Raw genomic sequence first — 12,676 nt, 5'->3', positions numbered from 1 at the left:
GTTTATAATCAATCACACCTGTCGTCATTCGCCACTTCATCCATGCAGCATGAATTCTTGAGTTTACCTCTTCAATAAGTCAGCCATCATCAGTGATCAAAGGCCCCAGATGCTTAAATTTTCTCATTCAGGACAGATCTTTGCCATCAATTTGGATTGTTCCCATTTCTTTTGGATCTGATGTCATATATTCCGCCTCAGTCCATGCTGACCTAGTCGATCATTCCAGGGGCTGATGACCTAGATCTTAGGCTCCTTTAAACAACAAGCATCACAATCGATCATTCCATTCCTAGATTTGCAGTTCAAGATTTTTTTTTTTTGCAGCTAACATGTCAGTGTAAAGAATGGTCCAATGTAAAGGTCAGTGTAGGTCTGCTGTAACACTGTCCATTACATGGATGAATGCAGTCTGTGACACAGAAGTATCAGGCGCTCCTGCAGCAGCTTAAACATAACTTCTTGGCTCTGGATAAAGCAGCTGTACCCAGGCCCCGATTTACAAATGGGCGGACTGGGCGTTTGCCCAGGGCGCCAGTCTTTGAGGGGCGGCGGCCGGCGGATCGAGTAATTATGGCCTGCGTGAATTACGTCTTAAATTCATTACACTCAAATTGATTTTACTTTCCACAAATTATTTCACTTATTTTATTAGCCTATATAACATTTAAACTATTCTAACTTTAAAACCGGAATTTAATCTATATATTTAAACTTTATGAAGAAAAATGAATAACTACAAACACTAAGGAAAGTATTACTTAACTCGTGCGGGTGTTGGGTGGGCAGTTGTAATTGGTGGCTTGGCAACTCTGTTATTGGCTCATGACGGTTTGTGTGCGTATTGTTGTTTACATCCGCTCACCATCAGCCAGATAACCTCACCTAGCCAACTCAATGTCTCGTGTAATTCTTACATGTTTTTCAGTATTTAACCAAGAGTAAAAAGTTAAGTGGTACTAAATACGAAAAACGCGCTGATAAAAAACAGAGTGACGAACTTGAACTACTGTACTTAAGAAAGTGCCTAAAATGGGAAAGTTCCTTACTTTGACTCGTTCAACTCCAAGCTCGGAATCGGAATGCCAAGATGACGTAACAAAACCTCCGACTTCGTCATCGGTCCCATTTAACTTTACACAAGAAGACTTACAAGGCTTAGATATACAGACTGATCAGCCCTGTGTTAGTATTAAATTGAACGGTGAGCCTGAAGTAGTCCAGCAGCCGTTTGGAACTATTTCACAATCACAACCTGAGATAACCTTACCTAATTCATATTTTATAGATGATCCTGCTACTTGGAACGAAAGTTAAATTCAGTTGTTGAGAATATTATTAAACATTGTCCAAAACAAAAACGCAATGGTGGATTTTTCGAAATCTCTGCGAACTTACAATGATGATAAAAGAACACTGTCTCAAAACATGTTTAACCCTTTCCCACGGAATATCTTTGACTCGCTGTCGGGCGAAACCTAGAGTAATAATTTGCTTGTCAGGTATAGTTGTGGAGTATCTTCACTAAATAATTTATTCTGTAAAAACCACTTAAGATATCAGTTTCAAATTTTGTAACAATGGAAAATACACTATAGTTATTCTAAAATGATACAATGAGATCACAGAATTACACGCACCCTCCCCCCCTCCCTTCCTGTTCAGAATGATACATCAGGAAGCATCCAATATTGTGCATAATGTTAAATTGCTTGTTCTTGAAGTCAGTCTAAATTACTGGACATGATGAGGCTCTTATTTTCTTGGTAATGTAGAGAACGCAGGAATTCACCCTAAATCTCCCAATTTATTTCACTTTCGGGATCAGTCGGATGAAGATATTTAGATAGCAAATCGTGCTTCCTCTCGGACATACAAACTATAAACAATTTTTGACTGAATGGGATTGGAAGATAAGTTGACATTAGTTGGAATAGGCTATTATATAATTGAGTAGAGGCTCAAAGTCCGAAACAGAATTAACTGAAGAATTAAAACTGTTATTATGTTTTTTACAAGTAGGCCTAATATTTTAAACGGAGAAGGTACCTGAATGAACATTTTCTGTTCTGAGCCGTATTTCCATTTCTCTCAGATTCATATCCTGTCCCAAATGCTTCCTATACCATTTTTATCATCATACCTACAACTCCAAACTCACTACCGTTGCATTTGTCAACATATTGATCTAATTTGTAACAAATATCCTCCGCATTCAACTTGTTATGAGCAGCCATGTTGCTGCAATGTGTTTACATTCAGTCAGCTGTCTGTTCTGTCTAAGAAAACGTATAAAAGAACACTTTATTATAGGATTCCGTGCATGCCAGTGGTATCTAGGAAGCGTAGGGAATTCACTGGTTCCAAAAAGTTATATGTTTATCAGACAGATGGCAGAGAAAGTCGTTTTGAAAGTCTAGTACGCTTTACTACGCAACCCGCGGGAGACAATGTGCGACTCCAGTACGCTTTACTACGCAATCCGCGGGAAAGAGTTATGAGTACTCTTCCTAATGGAGACGTTGTTTTAAGAGATTGGTTATTGTATTCACAGTCAACTGGGAAAGTACTTTGTATGAAAATTATTTTTCAAATCATTTTGTGTAAATTAACTGATTAATGCTTATAGCTAAGAATAATGCATTTAAATCAGTGTGCGAAGTTTCATAATTCTAACTCAAGTAGTGTTAGTTAAATAACGTTTCCTTTGATATTGTTTTAAAACTCTTAATCCTGAAAACTGTAATCTTTAATTTGTAAACAATTATCTTTTTCAGAGGAACAGAAAAACGAGCGTGGGGGAGGGGGGGGGGGAGGAGGTGGCTGAAGATGGTTTGCCCAGGGCGCTGACTACTTGAAATCAGGGCCTGGCTGTACCTAGTTGATAAGGTACTCCAGTACTCTCTGTTGGGAGTACTAACCAGACGAGGTCACGCGGAGCTCAGTTGATAGCCTTCTCAAGATCTATGAATGTAGGATGTAGCAGCTTGTTCTTCTCACGATGCTCCTCAGCTAAAAGCCGTGCAATGTGGATTGTGTTACTTGTTCTGTAATTGTTCAGAAATGCAGCTTGGTTTTTGGTCAGCTGGATAATCTCACAAATCTGCTTGCCAAGAATGCACTCAAACATTTTCATAGTATGGTTTTGAAGTCGAACTGGGTAGTAATTGGCACACTCAGCAGGACTTCTTTATGTAGATGGTCACTGTGAAGCTTTGTTGTCAGTTGTGTGGCATTTGTCCCTCTTTGACCATTTGTTTGAAAAATCTTGTCAACCAGTCTGCTGCATCCCACCACAACTCGGCTGCAATGTGATCTGAACCAGTGGCTTTTCCTTTCAAAGTAGCCTTGGCTGTGGCAATGTCGACAGGTGTGATGGGTCACTTGATGGTAGTGCCAATTGAGATTGGATGTTGCATGAATTCTTTTGTTGAGATCTTCTTGAAGTAACTTTCCCAGCATCCTTGCACTTTCTTTCAGTCATTAATTACGGACCTTTTATCATTAATGATGTAGATGCGTTGGATATCCTCCATTTTATGGTATCTGGATTTGACTAATCTGTTAATGACCCGCTCATGTATTTATTTATTTATTTATCTATCTATCTATCTATCTATCTATCTATCTATCTATCTATCTATATATCTGTCTGTCTGTCTGTCTGTCTGTCTGTCTGTCTGTCTGTCTGTCTGTCTGTCTGTCTGTCTGTCTATCTATCTATCTATCTATCTATCTATCTATCTTTGGTTCAGGCTATGGAGTCTGCTGGTATCAACGTTTCGCGTTAAGGTCTACGTACCAAGCAGTCTTTGTCGTGGCTATAATCTTATTTGTTTTGCTGTGGGCTGTTTTGTAAGTGTTCCAACAGTATTGCCATTGATGCTTTCACGGCCCGTACTTATTGACCTTATTTTCTTGACACGGCATAAGCCCAAAGGCCTATATCATGTTCCAACAGTAGTATGTTTTGTCCTCCAGAAACTCATGATACAGCTATTTCTTCCTGTGAACCGCATCTTTGACTTCTCACTCCTGAGCCTTAAATCTTTGTCAATCTGCCATTGTCCTGGCTTTGTTGTTCCAAGAACAGCACATGTGGCTTCGTTGGCAGCCTTCTTCATACAGAAAAACTCCAATTAGCGTTTTTCAGGTACCCAACTTTTTTTCCTGTTTTTCTTTTCCAAATCTTAAATGGGATTTTACCTGAAACTGAGGTTTAGCACACTCAGCGGGGCTTTGCCTGTGTTAATGTAAATGGCACTAACATACATTGTTTACACAATGACAACAATAAAACAATAAGATACATGCATATTTACTGTACTGTAGATCTGTTATGCTCATCCCTCTGGTTAATATTCACAAAGGAGAAAATTCACGCAGTAATTTTCAGATCATAGGTTATGATTTTTTCAGAATCGGAACACTTGGGGTGTGGTTTATGATTTGTGCCACTTATGACACAAAACATGAAAATTCTGTACTTTTCCAGCTAAAACTCAATGCAGGGAAGCCTAGGTACTGTATACCTATACAGAAGTCAAAAATAGATTCATCTCAATTTTTGTCTGTCCTTCTTTAGCAGAATTTCTTGAAACTCCATTTTTAAGTTCAGGGATAGCTTGGGTTTGTATCAGGTTATGTTTGTTCCATTTGTATATAGCCGCATAGCAATATTATGAGGGCCAAAACAGGAAAGCGATTTTGCGATAATTATATTTTTCACTGACTTCCAGATATCTCTGAAATATTAGTTTTATCCAAAAGGAATGCATAAAAATAATAGAAAATCTGATCTTCAATCATTTTTACTGTACGAGATATGATAAATGGAGATATTCTTGAATTTAGGTTTTTGTTACTAACTCCATCAATGACGAAACAAGCCATTACCTACTAGATGAGTAAATATTCATTAAACACATTGTATATGAAAATATTACAGATCATTCAAAATTTCTCTCATCTGCATAGAATGCTAAAGAATTTACTCTAGCCTGACAATTATTAAAATCTAGCAGGTTCCACCTTTTTCAATGCAAAATACAATGTTGTTGGATGGTTTTTACAACATATATTTTATTACAGAACTAGTTTCAGTGTTCATTTAGACACCATCATCAGCATAGTAAGTGAAAAAAACTTGGCAATATAAAAAATGAACAACAATAACATATTGCTATACTTAACTCCTTAATATCTATATTATGCTAGGTTTAAGAACTCTAATTTATAACAAGAAAACCCTTGTAAGTCAAAAATATAAAATCTCATCTCTGAGTGATGAGTTGTCTTCAAATTCCGTAATGGCTATTATTCTATATACTCGTAAATGTCGGGTTCATATATGATCTTAAAATTGAGGAATTAAAGTTGAATGCAGTCCTTTAATGTTAAAATGTTCATTTCATATATACATTGTTAGCCATTTGTTGGATAAAAACTCGTGTACAATAAAATTATTAAACTGCGCCGTCTTCTTAACTTTCTTGGTGTGTAGAAACATAGTTTTTATGCTGTAAATATAATGGTTGGAACTGTGATTTGATTTACCCTAAAGTTATTAGGTGGGCATAGCCTCTCAGTTCAATGCAACCCTGTAATGATGAAAGCCCAATGTTAATAGAGAAGCAAGAAAATTGAAGAAGACCTGATTGAATCAAACTAGCCTGACAAGACAAATTATTATATTGTTCGTGTATCTGACCGTAGAGAGCACTCAAACAATGAGCTGATGGTTGGTGATATCCTCTTAGGATGCAGAATCTATGGTGGGAACCATAAACAGCCACCCTGGTGTACATGCGTTGAAGAGCAAAGTCTGATTGTTTCCATTCATCAGTTTATCTTTGGAACTAATCTGAAGGATTTTCAGAACAGATTAATATCACCAATAATTTATCAACAAATCAGTGTTTCATAAGAGTGTTTTGAAGACCATTCATTAACAAGGTCTCATAAGCTACAGTGACACATTTGACTAGAGTCTTTAAGACTAGACCATCATCAAGACTAAGAAATGTTACTTAAGTAATATGTTAGTGTATTTTAATATGTTTGTGTATATTTGCTGTTTGAGATTGTTCCTTTTTAATGCTGAAGATGTCTCTAAGAGATGAAACATGTAGCATTAATCCATTCATGTCATTATTCATGTCATTATTCTGAAAGGAATGAAATAAACATAGTATTGTAAGGGTGGAATTTCCTCAGTGAACCATAATATTTGTATTAGGTCGACAATATGGGCTTTAACATGAATTTAATTTCATGTAAAGATCTTGCCAACCCAGCATACAAAAAGGCTAACACCTACTTAAATTTAAGGATGAAATTTTAAAAAATTTGCAAAGACATAACTTTCTTTAAATGTTCAGATAATAACTTTACTCCAAATTGTCTAAATTTTGCTTAGAAAAAACCAAACCTTCCTTTTGGCGTCAAAAACCTCGACTAAGAAGCAGTTCTATATGGCATAAGAATTAGATTAAATTTCTTTACAGGAAAAAATCACGTTTGAATACACAGTTTTATGAAGCACATTCGAGAACTTCTTCAATGTTGGTCCCATAAGAATGGGATTATTTTCAAGGATTTGCTAACATTATTATAAGCAATAAATTTCATTTTTGTTCCGTATTGAAGAGCAATTATAAGAAATAAATTTCAATGCAATATATTAAATAAATAATATTACATCAGTCTTGGGACTAGTTTCAGCCACTTAGTGGCCATCTTCAGCCAAATAAAATTAAACAGATTATGTGATAACTAAAACATATACAAGGGTTAGGGCAAAAGTCATGGCAACTATTTTTTTCTTGAAGATACCAGTCCGGTTGGAAAATGTGGCATATACAGACGAAAGGACAAGGTATTAACTACATGTGTGGACAATGAATAGCACTGAAATATCGTAACACACTAACTTATTACAGTGGTATACAGGGTAGTATGGCCTTCCCAGTGCAAAAGAATGACAACACAGTACACATAAAGTTGACATGACAAACCTGGGCCTAAAGACCCTCAAAGTAGTCCCCTGCTACTGACACCACATGCTGCCAATGATGTGGGAGACACTGAATACCATCTGCCTCAGCCTTTGCCGCACCATGTGTGAATCGGGTCACCTGTTGGCACAAAGCGTTAGTAATGTCCTCTTGTGTTGCAAAATGCGTACCACGTAGTGGTTCCTTAATCTTTAGAATGAGATCAAAGTCACAGGGCGAAATGTCAGGAGAGTACGGTGGGTGCTCCAATTCTTCCCATCCCCAGCGTCACAGTAGCTGCCCTACACAGTCTGCTTTATGTGGTTTTGCATTGTCGTGCAGAATTATTGCACTGTCCACAAGATCCGGACGTTTCTCCCAAACGCCACATCGTACCTGACGCAGCAGGAAGTCCCTGTAGTACTGTGCGGTCACTGTTCTGCCATGTGGAACAAAGTGGCAAACAATGACACCCCTGACATCATGTGTGACGATCACCATCAATTTAAATTGGGGAAGGATTTTGACGGACCTTCTTCCTCCTTGGTGATCCAGCGTGTCGCCACTCTGTGGACTGATGTTTCAGTTCTGGTGCGTTTGCCCTGGCCCAAACTTCATCAATGGCGATTTTCGTGACAAGAATTGACCGCCGTCCTGTTGCCAGCGTGCAAGGTGGTCGGTGCATATTGCATAGCGCACCCACCTTTGAACTTCCATCAGTGCATGCGGTACCCACTGCGATCCAATTTTGCGCACTTGCAGCTCATTACGCAATATCCTGTGGACGGTGCGTTTCTCGATGCCACTTGCCCTCTGTAACTCCAGTAGCATCCATCGTCTGTCTTTATCTAGGAGCTGCTCGATGACGGCACGTGCCACGTAGGTCCGCACACTGACAGGTTGCCCCGAACGTTGCTCATCACCGGTTGACACACATCCTTGCTGAAACTTTCCTACCCACCGTACTACTGTATGGTATGGTAGGGCATTATTCCCAAGGGCTTCCACTAATTCACTGTGACATTCCATCGTATTTCCGCCTCGGAGAATGACTATTTTGATGTAAGCGCGCTGCTCAACATGGGTTACTTCCATCTCGCACGGCACTCGCCAACTGACTGATTTCACAGCCCTTGCTGCGCTACTACCAACTATCACAGAGCCATCTGTTGTTCTGCATACGCACTATGCCTGCAGAACTTCCACACGACACATATATGTTTGTGATCCGTTCACATATCTACAAGAAAAAAATAGTTGCCTTGACTTTTGCCGCAATCCTTGTATATACCAGACAAAGACAATGTTGCAGGCATAATTATAACTATATAATATCAAAAATTATGGTTATGATCTTCTTGTCATAATACAGTATGATGTCTATAAGTTCACTTAGGACCTCAGACAAAGAAGTAAATTTGGAATTGATAGCCAGAATTTGGAATGAATAAACATACAGAAAAGAAATTAAAAGGAGAAAAATTATTTGTTACTCACCTCTAATGTCTGATGTAGAACAAGCACTGACTCGCTGGAGAAAGCAGGAAAGCCATGTAAACAAAGGAGTGGATAGGGAACAAGCACTGACTTCTTGTAGGAAGCAGGCAATGTAAACAAAGGAGTAGATAGGGAGAGGATTGGAGGGGATGAAGAAGGGAGGGGGAGGGTAGGGGCAAAGAAGAGAAGGGGTGTCTAAGGTGGGGCAGAAGGATCTGGAAAGAAAGACTGCTGCTGAGTGGGGATTTTAAGGGAATTATAAAAGAAATAATTCTTTTTAACTAAGACATGATTAGTAAAGACAGGAATTAAAAGGTCAAATAAAATGCTTGATTTCTCTGAAATTTAATTTAGATTGAAGTTAGGATTGAAAAACTGTTCCAGATAGATAAAACAATTTTCCATAACATTGAGCAGAGGGCCTTTTTGTATAACTTTGAGAATTTTCATGTCTTGGTTGATATTAGTAAACTTATGGTTAGTATCACCCATGTGCTGTCCCATGGCCGAAAATCTGTTATACATCAGGGCGTTAACATGCTCTAAGTTTAGGGATGCACGGCTGTGAGCTTGCATCCGGGAGATAGTGGGTTCTAATCCCACTGTCGGCAGCCCTGGAGATGGTTTTCCGTGGTTTCCTATTTTCACACCAGGCAAATGCTGGAGCTGTACCTTAATTAATGCCACGGCCGCTTCCTTCCAACTCCTAGGCCTTGCCTATCCCATCATTGCCATAAGACCTATCTGTGTCAGTGCGACGTAAAGTCACTAGCGAAAAAAAAAAAAGAAATCGGGAGATAGTAGGTTCGAATCCCACTGTCGGCAGCCCTGAAAATGGTTTTCCATGGTTTCCCATTTTCACACCAGGCAAATGCTGGGGCTGTACCTTAATTAAGGCCACGGCCGCTTCCTTCCCACTCCTAACCCCTTCCTGTCCCATCGTCGCCATAAGACATATCTGTGTCGGTGCGATGTAAAGCAACTAGCAAAAAAAAAAAAAAAAAAAAAAAAAGCTCTAAGTATCTTGTATGGAAGCTCATACCTGTTTGACCGACTTTGTGATAATTGTAATAATTTTAATTGCAATAATTGTAACGCATCTTATGTCGGTCAAACAGGTAGGAGCTTCCATACAAGATACCTAGAGCATGTTAATGCCCTGAAATATAACAGACTTTTGGCCATGGGACAGCACATGGGTGATACTAACCATAATTTCACTAATATCAACCAAGACATGAAAATTCTCAAAGTTATACAAAAAGGCCCCCTGCTCAATATTACAAAAATTTGTTTTATCCATCTAGAACAGTTTTTCAATCCTAACTTCAATCTAAAAGAAATTTCAGAGAAATAAAACGTTTTATTTGACTTTTTAATTCCTATTTTTTGTAATCATGTCTCAGATAAAAATAATTCTTTCTTTTATAATCTCCTTAAATTCTCCTCTCAGCAGCTGTCTTTCTTTCTGCATCCTTCAGGCTCACCTTAGACACCCTCTCTCCTTCCCCCCTCCCTCCACTCCCTTCTTTATCACCCTCCCCTCCTCCCCCTATCTACTCCTTTGTTTACATTGCCTGCTTCCTACAAGAAGTCAGTGCTTGTTCCCTATCCACTCTTTTGTTTGCATGGCTTGCCTGCTTCCTCCAACAAGTCAGCGCTCCTACATCAGACATTAGAGGTGAGTACCATAAATAATTTTTCTCCTTTTTAATTTATATTCTGTATGTTTATTCATTCCTAATTCTGGCTATCATTTCCAGGTTTACTTCTTTGCCTGAAGTCCTAAGCTAATCAATCAATCAATCAATCAATCAATCAATCAATCAATCAATCAATCAATCAATCAATCAATCAATCAATCAATCAATCAATCAATCAACCACTACTGATCTGCATTTAGGGCAGTCACCCAGGTGGCAGATTCCCTGTCTGTTGTTTTCCTAGCCTTTTCTTAAGTGATTGCAAATAAATTGGAAATTTATTGAACATCTCCCTTGGTAAGTTATCCCAATCCCTAACTCCCCTTCCTATAAACGAATATTTCCCCCAATTTGTCCTCTTGAATTCCAACTTTATCTTCATATTGTGATCTTTCCTACTTTTAAAGACACCACTCAAACTTATTCGTCTACTGATGTCATTCCACACCATCCCTCCACTGATGTTGATTCCCATAGGGAACCTGAAATATTTGTCCCGAATGAGTAAATTTATATACCAGTGTAGTTGATCCATTATTGGACAATATAAATTTTCCATCTAACCCATTCCTGGTTGCCAGCATGGCCCTCACGGTATGCACTAGCCATGCGTCTTGGTGGGTGTGCTATTTACCAACTAATATGCCAAATGTAGCACACTGGGACGAAACGCTGCTAACCAGGAATGAGTTAGCCGGAAAATGTATAACATACCACTTAGTCGAGCAGCTCGTCTCCTTTCTCCCAAGTCTTCCCAGCCCAAACCTTGCAACATTTTTGTAACCCTACTCTTTTGTCGGAAATCACCCAGAACAAATCAAGCTGCTTTTCTTTGGATTTTTTCAAGTTCTTGAATCAAGTAATCCTGGTGAGGGTCCCATACACTGGAACTATCATACTCTAGTTGGAGTCTTACCAGAGACTTATATGCCCTCTCCTTTACATCCTTACTACAACCCCTAAATACCCTAACAACCATGTGCAGAGTTTTGTACCCTTTATTTGCAATTATATTTATGTGATTACCCCAATGAAGATCTTTCGTTATATTAAGACCTAGGTACTTACAATCGTCCCCAAAGGGAACTTTCATCCCATCAACGCAGTAATTAAAACTGAGAGGACTTTTCCTGTTTGTGAAACTCACAACCTGACTTTTAACCCCGTTTTTCATCATACTATTGCCTACTGTCCATCTAACAACATTATGGAGGTCATTTTGCAGTTGGTCACAGACTTGTAACTTATTTATTACTCCATACAGAATAAAGCCTTACCTCTGATTCCACTTCTTTCAACATATCATTGATATATATATAAGAAAATATAAATGTCCAATAATACTGCCTTGAGGAATTCCCCTCTTAATTATTACAGGGACAGATAAAGCTTCGTCTACTCTAATTCTCTGAGTTCTATTTTCTATAAACATAGCCACCCATTCACTCACTCTTTTGTCGAGACCAATAATTGTACTCATTTTTGCCAGTAGTCTCCCATGATGTACCCTATCAAATGCCTTAGATAGGTCAATTGCGATACAGACCAGTTGACCTCCTGAATCCAGGATATCTGCTATATCTTGCTGGAATCCTACAAGTTGAGCTTCAGTGGAATAACCGTTCCTAAACCCAAACTGCCTTCTAACAAACCAGTTATTAATTTCACAAACATGTCTAGTATAGTCAGAAAGAATGCTTTCCCAAAGCTTACATGCAATGCATCTCAAACTGACTGGCCTGTAATTTTCAGCTTACCGAGCTCAATAGCTGCAGTTGCTTAATTGCGCCCAGTATTCGAGAGATAGTGGGTTCGAACCCCACTGTCGGCAGCCCTGAAGATGGTTTTCCGTGGTTTCCCATTTTCACACCAGGCAAATGCTGGGGCTGTACCTAATTAAGGCCACAGCCGCTTCCTTCCCACTCCTAGCTCCTTCCTGTCCCATCGTCGCCATAAGACCTGTCTGTGTCGGTGCGATGTAAAGCAACTTGCAAAAAAAAAAAGTATATGTTAGCTTTAGGCCTATGTCTATCACCCTTTCCTTTATACACAGGGGCTACTATAGCAACTCTCCATTAATTTGGTATAGCTCCTTCATGCAAACAATAATCAAATAGGTACTTCAGATATGGTACTATATCCCAACCCAATGTCTTTAGTATACCCCCTGAAACCTTATCAATTCCAGCTGCTTTTCTAGTTTTCAACTTTTGTATCTTACTGTAAATGTCATTGTTGTACTAAGTAAATTTTAATACTTCTTTAGTATTAGTCACCTCCTCTATCTGGACATTATCCTTGTAACCAACAATCTTTACATACTGCTGACTGAATACTTCTGCCTTTTGAAGATCCTCGCATACACACTTCTCTTGTTTATTAATGATTCCTGGAATATCCTTCTTGGCACCTGTTTCTGCCTTAACGTACCTATACATACTCTTCCATTTTTCACTAAAATTTGTTTGATTGCCAATTATG

At 38.7% G+C, this 12,676-nt stretch overlaps 1 protein-coding gene across 1 annotated transcript in view; it reads left to right on the top strand.

Moving 5' to 3' along the window:
* alpha-Man-IIa (alpha-mannosidase 2) overlaps nt 1-12,676 on the top strand; it is a 355,439-nt gene that overhangs the window by 94,950 nt on the left and 247,813 nt on the right. The gene's annotated exons all lie outside the window — the stretch shown is intronic.

This window comes from Anabrus simplex, chromosome 2 (assembly GCF_040414725.1).
Source record: "Anabrus simplex isolate iqAnaSimp1 chromosome 2, ASM4041472v1, whole genome shotgun sequence".
Lineage (NCBI taxonomy): Eukaryota > Metazoa > Arthropoda > Insecta > Orthoptera > Tettigoniidae > Anabrus > Anabrus simplex.
Note: the sequence above shows the minus strand (reverse complement) of the source record. Positions and strands in the feature narration are given on the sequence as shown.